We start from the raw sequence: 15376 nt of genomic DNA, 5'->3' as shown, positions 1-15376 counted from the left end.
AGCCCCCGGAAGTGACGGCGGGGCCGGTGCAGTGCATCGTGGGACCGAAGAGGACGGAAGAGGACGCAGAAGAGGATCGCGCTGGCTTCAGCTGCCCACACCTGAGATGGCAGCACTGAAGAAGAAATTTGGTGAGTATTTCTTCTAAAAGGCAAGTGCAAACCGGGACAGATCAGAGGCTATCCATTGTGGAATGCACTAGCCCTGACTGTCCCGGGGGGTATTTTTAGTGGAAAAAGATTTTCGTGGCCGGAACTCTTCTTTTAAAGTGTATATAAAGCCAATTTTATTTTATTTTTAGATATAGTAAAGAATCATTAGGACCCCTGTTCTTTTTTCTATTCACTTCTTATTCCAAAAACACAGCAGGACTAAGAGGAAATATTTAAAAAAAGGATGAGAAATCCCTTCTTAAGCTGGATACACACTATACAACTTTTGTGGTTAGATTCCCTTTAGATTTGCCTTCAACTATGAAGTGCAAGGGCCTGCCTGATTGCATACAAATTAAAAGTGTTTAGATTTGACCTCATATTATATGGTTTTGGTAAATCTAAAGGAAAAAATCTAAAGACAATTGTATAGTGTGTATGGCCCATTAGACTGTTGTCGCCAGCACACCTGTATTTACCGCGGGCGCAATGGATAATGCAAACCCAGAGGCTCACCGTTGCACCCGCGGGGGTCCCTGCCTGTCCATATGTGAGCTCCCAACCAGTGATTGGATGAGTCACCAGGAACATATATGCAGTCCTTAATTTTATATAACAATATATGTCATATAATATGTGATTGTATGTAATACATGATGTTTAATGGCATTTCTTTATCATACAGAATTTATCCACAATTAAGCTTCAGACGAAGCCTCTTTATGAGGCGAAACATGTTGAGCAGCTGAACTGTTACTCTTTGTCACCATCAGCTGACCCTGGCTGGACGGTGCCTATATTTTGGGCCAACCAATGACAGGATCTTCTTGGTGTTCACAGTTTTTTTCTTACATTCAGGATATGTATAACAGCAATGTATTTGTGTAGAATCCAATTCATAAGAACTGCTGTATGTTGTATACACGAGTAGTGAGCCACTTTTGGGCCCTAATCGTTTTTTATATCAAATATGTTTTCATGGTCTGTTTTTGCCTTTTTTGTTTTTTTATATGGAATTTGAATAAATAACTATTTTAATCATATCATGTGCCTGTAAAATCATTCCTTCCCAGTCTTCCATGTTCTCTATTTAGTATCCCTGCAAATTATGTCAATTTCTTGGGGACCCCCAGATCACCACAACTAGTGTCCCCATAGGAAGAATTCTCCTTTATTATTTATCTGGGGACGACCCAAATTTTGGGATTTTCTTTTTCTTTCAATGATAATGGTAAACAGGAGAAATAGAGAGGGTGAATCTCCCTAAGGGGGGCACAGGCAGCAATAAAAACTGACACACATTCTAATCCCTCTCCATATCTTCCAAAACTAAAAAAGCCTTTAGGCTGGGTTCGCACTGGTGCAATGCAGGAACCAGCGTGATTCCTTTGCGAATTCTTGCATCACATATGATTCGCAGGCAGTTCACACTGGCATCTGCAATCCGCTGTTGGTGTCAATGTAAAATTAATGACACCCTCATCCAATTCGCAGATGTCAGTGTGAACTGTGAAATCGGACAGGAATTGGATCACATGGGTGTGAACACCCAATGTAATCCGATTCCAGTGCGGACCAAAAAAAGGGTCCTTCACCATTTTGTTTGAAATGGGAAGTGAATTCAGCCATACAAACAGCCCACTTATAGTTCTCTAGTGCAGCATGTTACAGAAAATAATTAGTTTACTGTGCAAATGCATGTTTTTGGGACCCCTGAACATGGGACATGAAATCAGTTGTTTTTGCAAAAAAGTAAATTGCCTCCCATACTGATCTTCCAACTTCAGTCACTGATTTGGAAGAAGTAAGTTTAATGCATTGAATACATTTGGGAATAATGGGTACATGAAGGAGAGGGTATTGGGACTTTATATGAGACACATAAAGCGTCTCCATCCCTGATAATGTAGAACAAAGAAAGAGTTGGGACTTTAAATGAGGAGCTCTGCACAAATCAGGCCATGAGTACAAGGAAACATGTAGTAAAATAGAAAAATGTATTGCGGCTAGCCACAGCATATAATACCTGAAATACATAAATATAACAATAAAATAACATGATGGAAAAACATTTCATCATCAATGAAAAGGTCATAAACCATAAGCATGAGATAACATGGTACAAATAGATACACTACAATGCTGATCGGTATTAAGGTGGATAGGTCATAGAGGATGTTTGTTGTACAAAATAAGTAGGTATGTTCAACACAATAATGGCATCATAAATTTCTTAAAGCGTTTCGTAGACCATAAGCTACTTCTTCAGGAGCGGATGCACAAGAAATTGTCTAGAAGGAATGTACATCATGAGTAATAAATATGTCGGTTTTTCATCCGCAAACGGATGGGATGAAATACGGACATATGGACCGCCCGTGTGAAAAGACCCTATCACTTTTATTCCTATTACAAGGAATGTAAACATCCCTTGTAATAGATATAGGGTATGACAGGTCCTCTTTACAGCGAGATCTTAGGTCTATAAGTCCCCATATCTCTCCTCTAGGCTAAAAAAAAAACAAAAACAATCTCATAAAGGTCATAGTGTCCAGCCCAGCCTTCAAAGTTCATAGAGATGACCAGGGACCATTTGGTCCTCGGTCAGCTCTATGGTAAAGGGCCGCTGCAGACCGATTTATTCTCCGGCCCACCCATCGCACGGGCGAGCTGGTAGAAGGACCAGAGGGTGGCAGGAGGGAGGAGATGTCCTCTCCCGCCGCCTGTAAAAACAGTCAAGTGGCTGAACAGCCGCTATGATTGTTTTTACAGTGCAGGGAATCGCCGGTAGAAAAAGAAGATATCTGGATGTTGCCTGTAGCTGCACCCATTATTCACATATCCCCACTCAAAGTCCACAATGTCATATGACGTAGTTGGACGGGAAGTGGTTAAAACTGTACATCAATGCACAAAAATGTATGTCATATTATGCTGGAAACCTGCATGTTTTTTTTTTAATGTTGGGTGTAAGTAGAGCCTAAAGTGCCCCTACTCCCAGACTATGCACAATAAGGTCACATGACATGAGAAAGAATTATTGGCTAAGGCACAACATTGAGTATAAATTTGTTTTGGAGAAAAAAAGTGTGGGGGGGGGGGAGCAGGAGTGTCTTGCCGATAAATATTTGTTTAGCCAAAAGTCACTTAAAGATGGTTGCTGCTCCTGCACATGCAAGGCCTAAATGTACTCTAGTGCACAGATCCCATCAACAATGATGTCTGACATTTGGGTAGGTAGGTAGGAATCATCCATTTGTTGTTTTATGTTAGGTTAGGTCTCATCTCATATTTTAATTTCAGCTCCCCTTGCCAATCTGGTGTAGATTTTCAGAGATTTGTACCTTCATTGGACCCTCCCCCCCCCCCCTGTACTGGTCAGAAAAGTGATGGGAAGAACTTGGGCATCCCTTTCGAGGCAGTCAGAATACAATGGTGGGACACATGGAAGATGTGATGGTCCCAGGTATAGCCTAAATATCTTCATTTGAGTAAGTTCATGTCAAGTGATCTTCTTTTAGTAATCCACGCTGGTAAAAACTTTTTGGGTCACATTTTTCTGCTGATCTAATAAATGCTATTAGGGATGCACCGAAATTTCGGCCACCGAAATTATCGGCCGATAATGGGTTAACATTGCCGAAAATAAATATGGCCGCCGTGGGGAAGGAGGAGGGCACAGCGCAGGGCAGGTTTTAAAAGTCCCGCCTCTGGCCGGCCGTCCGCCTCTCAATGACGTCCCTACTACGATCTGTGCATTATGAATGGACATACCAGGCGGGGGGGTGGGGGGGGCGGGGCGAGGCGAGCGGCCGCTATAGAGAGAACTAATGTGATCCATCCCTGTCAGCTCAGCGCGACTATGTGTGAATGAGAACAGAACTGACCTGACACCGGGCAGGGGGGGCGGGGGGAGCGGCCGCTATTAGCTGTAACTATGTGAGAGCTTCACTTCCCTGTCAGCGGAGATACATGCCTGTCAGGGAAGTGAAGCTCTCACATAGTTACAGCTAATAGCGGTCCCCCCCCCCCCGCCCGGTGTCAGGTCAGTTCTGTTCTCATTCACACATAGTCGTGCTGAGCTGACAGGGATGGATCCCATTAGTTCTCTCTATAGCGGCCGCTCGCCCCGCCCCCCGTCTGGTATGTCCATTCATTAATGCACAGATAGTAGTAGGGATGTCATTGAGAGGCGGTGCCGCCGGCCAGAGGCGGGACTTTTGAATGAAGGACACCCGAGGAGGGGGACGCTGAGGCAGTGGGGGGGGGGGGAGCTGAGGCAGCTTACCAATGGTATTTGTATTATGAAGCATGAGGGGTTAATGTATTGTCACTGCTGGTCACTCATCTATTAGTGATCGACCAGTGGCAGGTAATTAACCCCTTTGTGCTGCATTCGTGTAACCAGTATCAGTGTTAATTAACACTGGTTACACTGATACTGGTTGCACTAATGCCGCACAAAGGGCTTAATTAACTGCCACTGGTCGATCACTAATAGATGAGTGACCAGCAGTGACAATACATTAACCCCTCATGCTTCATAATACAAATACCATTGGTAATTAAATTAACCTCTTGCCAACCCGTCACAGTACATATACTGTGACAGGGTGGCAGCAACAGGTGTACGTCACTACCTGTTTTTGGTGTATGCCTCTGTTCTATCCATTTTAAATTTTTTTTGGGGAAAAAGTAATTTTCGGTTTCGGTTTTCGGCCAAGGGCATCCTGCATTTTCGGTTTCGGTTTCGGCCCAAACTTTTCATTTCGGTGCATCCCTAAATGCTATGAAAGGTCCAGTGTTGGGGGTAACTAGTTACAAAGTAACTGATTACAGTAACTACATTACTTTTTTTGGTAACGAAGTAAAGTAACTAGTTACCAGACTTGTATAAAGTACTCGAAATTTCTACTTGAGTAAAAGTACAAGTGCTCGATCAAAAAGTGACTTGAGTAGAAGTGGAAGTGCTCACAGAAAAAGTTACTTAAGTAGAAGTACTAAAGTATTCAACATTTTTTTTACTTAAGTATTGCAAGTAGTTTTTTCAAAAAAATTGCTACTTAAGTACTAAAAGTAAAAAGTACCAGTAGTTTTGAAAAAAAATTTCTACTCAAGTACTGAAAGTAGAAGTACAAGTACTGTGTTATGTAGTTATTAAAGAAAAAAGTCAAAAGTTTGAACATCATATTGTTTTTTATTATTTCAAATGATTAATTCAAATGATTAACCTGTGTTTGTTAGTAGTTTCTTGATGCACTTTAAGCGCTGTAGCACCATTTATTTGTTTCAGATTTTCTTTTTATTGGAAAGATTTGGTATAGCAGCTTTTATTATACACAGCCTTTATTTTCGTATGCGCTGATTTACAAATGACATTATACACATTTTTTTGAGCTTTATGCAACCTGCCATCTACTATTCTGGCAGTGGTAATTTTTTTAAAAGTAACGAGTAACTATGCAGCACAAAAAAAAATACTTGAGTAGAAGTATCAAAATCATCGAAAAAATGTAGTGAAGTAAAAGTAGAAGTAGGAGAAAAAAATTCTGCTCTAGGAAAGTACAGATACCACATTTCGGTACTTAAGTACAGTACTTAAGTAGTTCTACTTCGTTACTATACATCTCTGCTAGTTACAATACTAATATTGGTAACTACTCTACTTTACTAGGCTATAGGAACGCGCTTTCCTGCGTTACCCAATCCGTGCAATACAATCCTTATTTCGAAGAATAGAGAGGGATGAAGTTTAAGACTTTTTGTTGCACTTTATGTTTTATTCTGTTTTTTCAGGTTTTGTTCTCATGTTTCCCAAAACCTGTGTTTATACAATAAACTCTATGCAGAAAGAATGTCATGTATCTTCTTCTACACGGTCACTTAAGAAAGAGGAAAGTAAAGTAATAAGTAGTGAAGTTACTTTTCAAATCCAGTATCTAGTAAAGTAATCTCATTACAATTTACAGAAGTAACTAGTAACTAGTTACATTTTTTGAGTAACTACCCCAACACTGGAAAGGTCATTAGTCCATTGTTATACTGCCTTAAAAGTGTCTACATAGTTTGATACAAAGTTACCCCCTGCTTAGTTTGAACAATTAATATCCCAGGGTCAGTTCTCCATTTCAGCCATATACTACAATATAATTTTTATATACTTGAAGCCATGTTATGCTGGGTACCCATGTGTTTGAGTCTGTTGGTTATTATTGTTTAAATAAGTTTTATTATATGAATCAATAAAGCCGTGACCCTGTTTTTCCATTAACTAAACAATTTTTGTGTCATTCTTTATGTTGTAAGAAATGGTATTATCAGGAAGAAGGTTATTTAGTTTGCATAAAGGAGAATATTATACTTCCTTGTCACAGTAAATTAATGCATGTTATTTCTAAAGAAAAGACCTTCAATGAACACCTAACTATTTAAGTATTCCCAGAAAACCTATGTAGAAAGATGTAACGTAGCACTTCAGTAGCTACCACAAGCACTAGCACTAGCTTGGCATTTCATTTTTTGCACACGAAATTGTAGGAACTAAAGCCCAATTCCAATCATAACATAGCAGGAATGAGCATTCCTACTACACAATTTTGGCATTGCGATTTTCACACGATTCTGCGTGTTGCATTAGAAAGCCCGTTAACTTGAATGAGCTGCCCCATGTGTGTTTGACACCCAAAAAAAGCACCTGCTCCTTTTGGGGCAGCAAGCTTCACATGATTTGTGAAGGTGTGGTTTCCTGCGTGATCCTGTCATGCGACAATCGCGACAGAAAAACCTCAACTTTGGGGATCTATTGAAGGATAATGGCACCAAAACGCATGCAGTGCGTTGTGCTGTGATTGCAACGCAATTTGGGCTTGGGGGCAGAATTGTAATGATTCTGCCCGCAATTCCAAATTGTGAGATGTGAACAGGGTCTAAAGCAGTGGCTCTCCACTCCTGTCCTCAGAACCCACTAACAAGCCAGGTTTTAAGTATTACCTTGGGGAGATGCAGACTAGAATACTGCAATCACTGAGCAGCAAATGATATCACCTGTGATGTATTTTGTTTATCTTGCAAACCTGGCCTGTTATGCCTCGTACACACGCAACGATTATCGGCCGACCGATCGGCCGACTTTTGTCCAGTGTTGTTGTGTTGGTTGAAATGTGCTCTAGACTGCACACGAATTTTCTGGGCTAACAAAAATCTACTTCAGAAGTGATGTCATGTGCTGGTTTACTTTCCGTGTGTTTTTTCTTCTCTGAGCATGCCCAGTCTTGCTCATCAGATTTTTGTCTGCCGAAATCTGTACTGACTGCACGTAAATCGGCCGTTGTGTTGACGGCCAACAAAAATTTTATAGCATGCACACGATTTTATTCGGCCGAAAAGTCGGAGTCGGTTGTCGAAAGCATCATACTAACAAGCCGAAAATCGGCCGATCGGACGTTGGCCGGAAATTCACGGCCAACTATCGATGCGTGTGTACGAGGCATTAGTGGGTCCTGAGGACAGGAGTTAAGAGCCACTGGTCTAAAGCCTACAATTACCTTTTAAAACAATTTCAAAATATGGACAAGGGCCTTTTTACTTACCATCATTGTTGTGTCCCTTGTGCTGCTGTCTTCTAGTTCTGTAGAAATCTTCCTTTTCCAATGCCCTCATGACCTCCACCACCTTAAAGTGATACTAAACACACACTGTTTAATTTACATTGTCCCTTCTATTTTTGTAAATGGATGATGGCACTGTAATTATTTTAAATTAAAAAACAAAACATCTAAGTACCTTTTTTCTATGTGATATACAGCTGTCACATGACCCGGCTCTCTCCCAGCCTGTCTGCAGGGAAACATAAGCAGCAGGAGCTTCTTGTCCTTTGCTGTTTGTCACATGTTCAAGATAAATTAAAAAAAACAGCCTTTGGAATACAGAGTATAAATATGTAATTTATATCAATAAACTCTTTTAAATCCTCATACAAATTGTCATTGATCTTGTGCAGCAGGTGCTCATTCCCGTGCAGCATGTGCTCATTCTTATGCACATGTGCAGAATCGTGAGCATAGAAGCCTAACAAGAAAAGTTAGGACTAGAATGCGCACTTGGACGCGCAATAGAACATACATGCAGGCACCTGCGCGTACACGTAGGCATGCACACACATCTGCAGATTGTGGCACCCAGCAACCTTGTTAATATGACAGTCTGCCTGGCCTCAGTGCTGGATTGTCTTCCTAGTTCTTAAACGTCTGCTAACCTTGTTCCCGACACGGCTACTTCTGACACCTCTCTTGGATCACCCCTGCCTGTTATGTCTGTTGCTCCCTTGTGTTACTGATCTTGGCTTGGATTTCTGACTATGTCTCCGCTTCCTAATTTGGTACCCCGCTGCCAGCAGGTTACTAACTTGTGCTTGTTCCTGACCTTGAACTTGATCCTGACCCTGTACCTGTCTGCTTGGCTGCTGCTGAACATAGCTTGTGACCAGACCCAATACCATCACTGAAAGGGCTCCTGTGTCTCCAAGCTACAACTCACTACTACAGCTTTCTGGAACTTGTGCCCTTCCACTGCCCTAGCAGTGCCTGTCTCCACTACCAGGGGTGCTTGGACAGGAATCAGGGCTTTGCACAAGAGGCCACCCTCATCATCACAAGCTCCACAGTCAGGTACATGACACAAACATATATTTGAAATTAAATATTTAATATTTTGTGTAAATAGCATAAGAATGTGGATAGATTTCTGCCAGTCACAGGCTGTCACGCCCCTCCAGGTTTTTTGCAGTATACAGAAAATTAATCTCATAGTGACTGAGTGAATATGAACAATATGTATAACACCATTTATTGATAGTTTTTATGATGTGGGTTTAATGACACTTTAATCTTCAGTTGTAATGGGGATTAGTAGTTGTGATTAGCTGTCACAGGCGTTCATTAAGAGTGCCTAACTAAACCCCCCTTTTCTTCCTAGCCCTTTCCATCCCTTAGAAGCCATACTATAGATTCTATGAAAGAAACAAAATCTATGAATGGAGGGTGGGTGTATAATTGAATGGTCCACCTCCTTCATTCATAGATTGTTTTTCATCCATAGAAGCTGTAGTATGGCTTCTCTAAATTGAGAAGGGCAGCATAGTCAAGCACTCTTGGTAAGTGCCTGCCATAGCTCCTTATTTCTGTTATCCCCCCCCCCCCCCCTACACTAGAAGATGACGGCAACAGGGAAGGTGGGATATTAGAGGAGGAAGATTACTATTTACTACTCAACTAGAAGACAACAGTTGTAAGTTATGTCTCTTGTGCTTATTTTGCATTTGTAAATATATAAATCCGTCTTCTGCTAAACTTTACTAACCTAAATCTCCCTTGTAAGAGGGGCTTCATGGTTGGCTGAATTTGGTCCCCACCCCTGCCCCTGTCCTGGTAGAACTCTATCTCTTCTGCTGAGGCTAAACCATCTGCCATTTTGTGCCCCACTCCATGCCAGAGGCCTCCACATGACATTCTTGGTTATTGACATTTTCATGCCCAAAGGAAGTGATATCCACATATATAGCAGTTTTACTACTTTACTGAGGAAATCCAGGAAATGGCAAAACAGTCATATCACATTGACATACATTCTGGAGTCACTTTACATTACACAGTCAATCACATTTAGTGGACGCTATGCAGTAGTCACATGTAAAAGCATAAGCAGCATCTCGGCAGTCATCTCCCTGATAGTGTCTCCTCTACCTGGGGTCATTAGTACTCACAGGACTGTGGTCTCTGTAGTCACCTCCACGCTAGGTACCCTCCTGGGACCCTCCAGGGAAGCAGCCTCATATAGGGAACTCTCGGCTTGTCCTAAAAAGCAATTTGCAATCCACGCTAGCCCCCACTTCCAAAAGGGACAAAAAGACTACAGCTGGCTTTTCCTGAGTGCATGTTACTTCTCCCAGCCTCCTGTCCTATCCAGGGCCCACACATGCTGGCTACATCTACATAGGTGTGGGGTGTTTAGCTCCCATGCCCCAAGTGCATGAAGACTTATATATGGGCACAGACTCACCCATGACATTACTACAGGAGGGCTTCATCACTACCTCACTTGCTTACAACGTTCCTCTTTACAGGGTAAAATGGAAAAAGAGCCATCTTGTAGCCAACCAGTTAGCTGCGCCTGCCTACATTCTCTTACCCAAGGTACTATAATGGGTAAATACGTATAATTTTAAATAGTGCTTCAAGCTGTCTTTGTACACATCATTTGTATTCTTCTACAGCATTCAGACTTGAAGAGGAAGGAGCAGTTATGAAAGCCAAACAAGCTTTACTAAACTGCAAAAGTTCATTGCACCTAACAAATGTAGCATAGACCCCAGACTGAGCTGGCTGTTTTATCCCAGGTTCCATCCCTGTGAGGCACATTACAACCAGGCACACATAAGTTCATAGTCTCACAACTCTATGTCTTTTTGTAGTTTAATTCTGATTGAACTTGGGCAGGGTGCAGAGTGAGCATTGGAATGCTCCAAATTTGGCACAAACGGTAATGGAGGACACTTTCTGACTGTGACTGTCTCTTAGGGTAAAACCCCTCTGAAGACAAGAACTACAGTAAATGAACTACCAAAATTAACTACAGCTCAGGGGACTACAATGCAGGAGAAAGAAATCCATGAGTCGGCAAATCTGAAGCAGTTTCCCAAAAGTTAGCAAGGACAGTCTCTGAGTCATCTTTTTGGGCTTGTACTCACTGTGCCCCGGGAACTTTAATGCTTTCCTGCAGAACCAGACAGCTTCTGTACTGTTTGCCTCTAGGTCAGATCCTCTATGGACTTCCTGCAAACTGCTCCCAGGAACTCTTCTTTAGCTGGGACCCAGATGGCCTCTGCTTCTCTTTAACTAATTGACCCTGGAGGGCCACAACCTTTGGGCTGGGTCTTCCCCCATAAGGCAAAATCCCTACTGTTCCAGGCCCCAGTGAATAAATACATATCTCAGCCCCCTACTGGCCATTCTTCCTGCCAGGGTTTGGCTTTGGCTATTAGCCCGCAATCAAATTTTATTACCATGACCTAATAAATGCTATGAAAGGTGATTTAGCTCATTGCTGTTCTGCCTTTAACAGTGTCTACATAGCTTAGACTGAAATTATCATTTGATTTGTTTGAGCAGACAACATCTCACGGCCAGTTTCTGAATGCAGCTGTAGGAAGATCCTTTATTATGACATGATGGTGTGAACCTGGAGGCTATTGGACTGTATTGATATAAAACATGCACTGTCTTTGGTGGGGTGCAGCATCAGTTGAAGTCTGAAATGAGTGTAGTGAATTTTACCTTGACAGTTGATAATGGTGGCTATTGGATGACCTCGGCGGGCTTGGATAATTGGTTTGTCTCATTCCTGTAAACCGATAAACTTGCAGGAGAACTTGTTTTTTTTTTAAAACAATAGACTTACTGGCAGGATCACCAGATGAAATTATAAGACAACTGGAGCCTATGGGTGAAACATTATCTTCCCACCAACTTTGATGATTCTTTTCTCCTACCCTAATTATTAACCCAATTACCTGACCAACATACTTTTTTGGCATCTCCCCTCCAGATGATCTCTGGGATACCCCCCCTCCCCCTTAACCCCTCTCATTTACCCCACCTATTATGCCCCTTTTCCTCCTCCACTTTTTCCTATTCTTTCCTTTTTTTTCCTCCTCCTCTACTATTGCTACTTAATTTTTTTTTGTTACTCCCCACCATCTATATACAGACGATTCAAATTTCCCCCATGTTAACTTAGAGAGGTCAGGAAACTCCTTGTCCAGTTCCCCCAGCCCCTCCTATGTGTAAGACACCCTGTGTCTTTTAGGGGCACATGGTGACCTAGAACCCCAGTCGGGTTTGCACTAACCAGACTCACTGTACAACCACACCAGACTCAGCATTTCGTGTTACCCTGGTTATCCTGGGGTATATGTGTGATTTGGGTTACAAGAATGAAGGGGCTCTTTCACTTAGGACAGTCATTTTTATGAACAACATTCCTCAAGAAATATATGAAGATAAATTGGTTCAACCTTTTCAGGCTGCTTGTAGGAGTTTATCTCATAGACAATTGCTGGATAGTTTGAGGTGGGGTGGGGTTTATTATTGTTAGGTGCCTGTATCCCATTGTTCTATTGTTTCTGTCTGCCTTGGGATCTACCTATAATGTGACATATATGTGTATGTGTTGTCTTGACTACGGGGACCGTCACATTGGTGGCAAGCGGTGGGCTAGTGCTTCCTTCCTGTGAACACATCAAAACCACCACCAGGATTCAAGATCAGGATAGCAGACTTCAGTCCCCTCAGCATAGATGTGGACATGGCATCAGAGTTCCAGGGGCTACTGCAGATCACCCTTTCAGTAATCTCCAGGACTGTGTCTGCGGATCAATACCTGGAGATCAGGCAGCAGATTTGGGTGGAGGTCTGGACTGGAGCCCTCCAGGTTGCTGGTATGCACCAGGACAAGTGCTTTCCAACCCCAGGGCAATGGGCCAGTGACCAACTGGAGTTGCGGAAGGATTTCCTGGGAGAGCGGCCTCAGAAGTAATTGGTATCGGAGTTGGACAGACTGGTCCAGCAGGAGATAGAGCTGAACAATCGGTGTTAGGGTCTGCAATGGCACGCAGAGTAGGAATATTTAGGAGAGATAACAGAATGCTCTCTGGAGGGATATGACTTTGGAGGCCCTGGATTGCTGTGGGAGAGCCTTACAGATGTGTTTGTGTTTGACAATGAAGGGGAACCTACCCTTGAGGACCTGCGAGAATACAGAGAGGATATGCTTGGTCTCGCAGGGGTCTCAGAGCTTAAACTTGATCTAGAATACTTGCTAAGGAAAGAAGGCACCTTGAAAGGGCATACAGGGAACTGCTAGAACACATTCAGCAGCATGCCTTAGAATTGGTAGCGAAAACTCCAGAGATTGCCATTCCCAAAGCTGAAGTGCTGACAACAGGGCAGAGCTCTGCTAGCCTCTGCCCAGCACCGATAACATCTTCTGGGTTCCACAGACAGGAGATGGTGAATCTTGATCCCCAGACCACCAGAGACTGGGAATTTAATAGACTGTTCTGCTGAGGAGGAACAACCCAGTGAGCTGCCAGCAGAAGAGCTGGCTTCAGAGCATGTTGACCTCTTCATACAACAATCGGCGGCCCTGAAGGATTTGTGCAAGGCCACCGACGTTTCACTTTACTTCCCAGTGGAACAGCTGGCAGCAGGGCAGAACACTACTGGCCTCTGCCCACAACAATCAACTCCACAGGAGCTCCAGGGAGAGAATGCAATTGGCACCTCACAACTGCAGCTTGAGCTGATATCAGTGGATGGGACTGTGGTTTCCACTGACAGCAACCCAGCAGAAGTGCTTGCAACAGGGCAGAGTGCTGCTGGCCTCTGCCCTCAACTAACAGAAGATGGATTTCCTGTGGAAGTGAATGGGTTTTCATTCTCCACTGACACAACCTCAGAAAAAGGTCTGGCATCAGGCAGGAGGACATGAGCCTTGCTCTGCAAACACTGGGGGATTTTCATCTAGAAAAATTGGATGAGACTATGGTCTCCACCTGGATACCCCAGGAATGCTGGGCAGTCAGCCCAGATCCCCATCAGCATGATAGAGTGAGCCCGGCCACCCTGTCTTCTCTCCAGCAGGTGAAAGGACTCAGAGGAGAAAGGCCAGTTTACACTTCTCCCCATCAGTGGGTATGTTCTCCGAGAGAGGCAGGAGTTGGCTGGGTGAGTAACGCTCTGTTCCAGACAATTTGTTTGGGGTACTGTGTGGGTATGGGCATTGGAAGACTGGAACTACAAACTGACTTTGAAGTCAACCCATTTGGGGTCTTCTTCTGTGTTATTCTCCTGCCGAAAGGGGAGATATGTGACGGGAGTAAATTTGGGCAAGGGGGCTTGTGGAGCCCAGATTATCTTAGAGAGGTCGGGAAACTCCTTGTCCAGCTCCCCCGGCCCCTCCTATGTGTAAGTCACTGTCACGTACCTGGTAGGTAGAGCCTGAATGTTCAGAGGAAGGCCTCTCTTACACCTCTGACTCAGAGCCCCTGATACAGTAAACAGGAGGCGCAGAGTGCAGAGTCGCACGAGTGCCAGTGGACATGTAGGCTGCAGGACTGCTGGTAGCGTAGCGTAGAGTTCCAGAAGGAGGCAGGTGTCCTGGGAGAGGTTGGACCAATGTAGCAACCAGGGAGCCTCAGGGAATACTGGAAGGTAAGCAGAGTCAGACAAGCCGGGTCATACACAGAGAGGTCAGATCAGGTACAAGTGGAGAGACTGGAGAATGGTCAAAGAGCAGGTTGGGGTCGGTGCAGGCAGAGAACTGGAGTAGTCAGAGGCAAGCCAGGTCAAGATTTCAGGAACAACATAGGTAACAGGAAGCAGGACTGGCACTGAACGCTGTAGACGAGACAGTACTGATCCTGGAAGCAGATCCAGCTTAAATAGCCCTTTTGGTGCCTAAATTGTCATGAGGTGCGCCGCGCACATTGGCATGCGCACTCAAGTTCGCATTCTGGTGCTTTCGCGTTTACCAATTAGCGCGCGCTAACGCGTTGGCGTTAGCTAAGTGCACTTCTTCCATGGGAGATTTGAGGGGCAGGACCTTGCCTGCGGTTGCCAACTTGTCTTCTGGAAGGACCCTCCTGACAGTCACCCTGTGTCCTTTAGGGGCACAGGGTGACTGAGAACCCCAGTCGGTTCTGCACTAACCAGACTTACTGTACAACCACATCGGACTTAGCATTTCATGTTACCCCGGTTATCCTGGGCTCTATATGTGTGGTTTGGGTTGAAATAATGAAGGGGCTCTTTCACTTAGGACAGTAATGTTTATGAACAATATCCCTCAAGAAATATATGAAGATAAATTGGTTCAACCTTTTAAGGCTGCTTTTAGGAGTAGACCATTGCTAGATAGTTTGAGGTGGGGTGGGGGTTTGTTATTGTTATGTGCCTGTATCCCATTGTTTTATTGTTTCTGTCTGCCTTGTGATTAACATACTATAGGACATGTATGTGGATTAGCTGCTAGAGGGGAGGGGGGTTGTCCCAGAGTGTATATCTGTTTGTGCCTGTGTTCTTATGCTTCTTACCACCCTACACTGATGTCTCTACAAGTGACTGGGTGGGCTAAGGGATCTTGGATCGTGCTGGTACCAGGCAAGGGAA

This window comes from Pelophylax lessonae (assembly GCF_965119305.1).
Source record: "Pelophylax lessonae genome assembly, chromosome: 2".
NCBI classification, from domain to species: domain Eukaryota; kingdom Metazoa; phylum Chordata; class Amphibia; order Anura; family Ranidae; genus Pelophylax; species Pelophylax lessonae.
Note: the sequence above shows the minus strand (reverse complement) of the source record.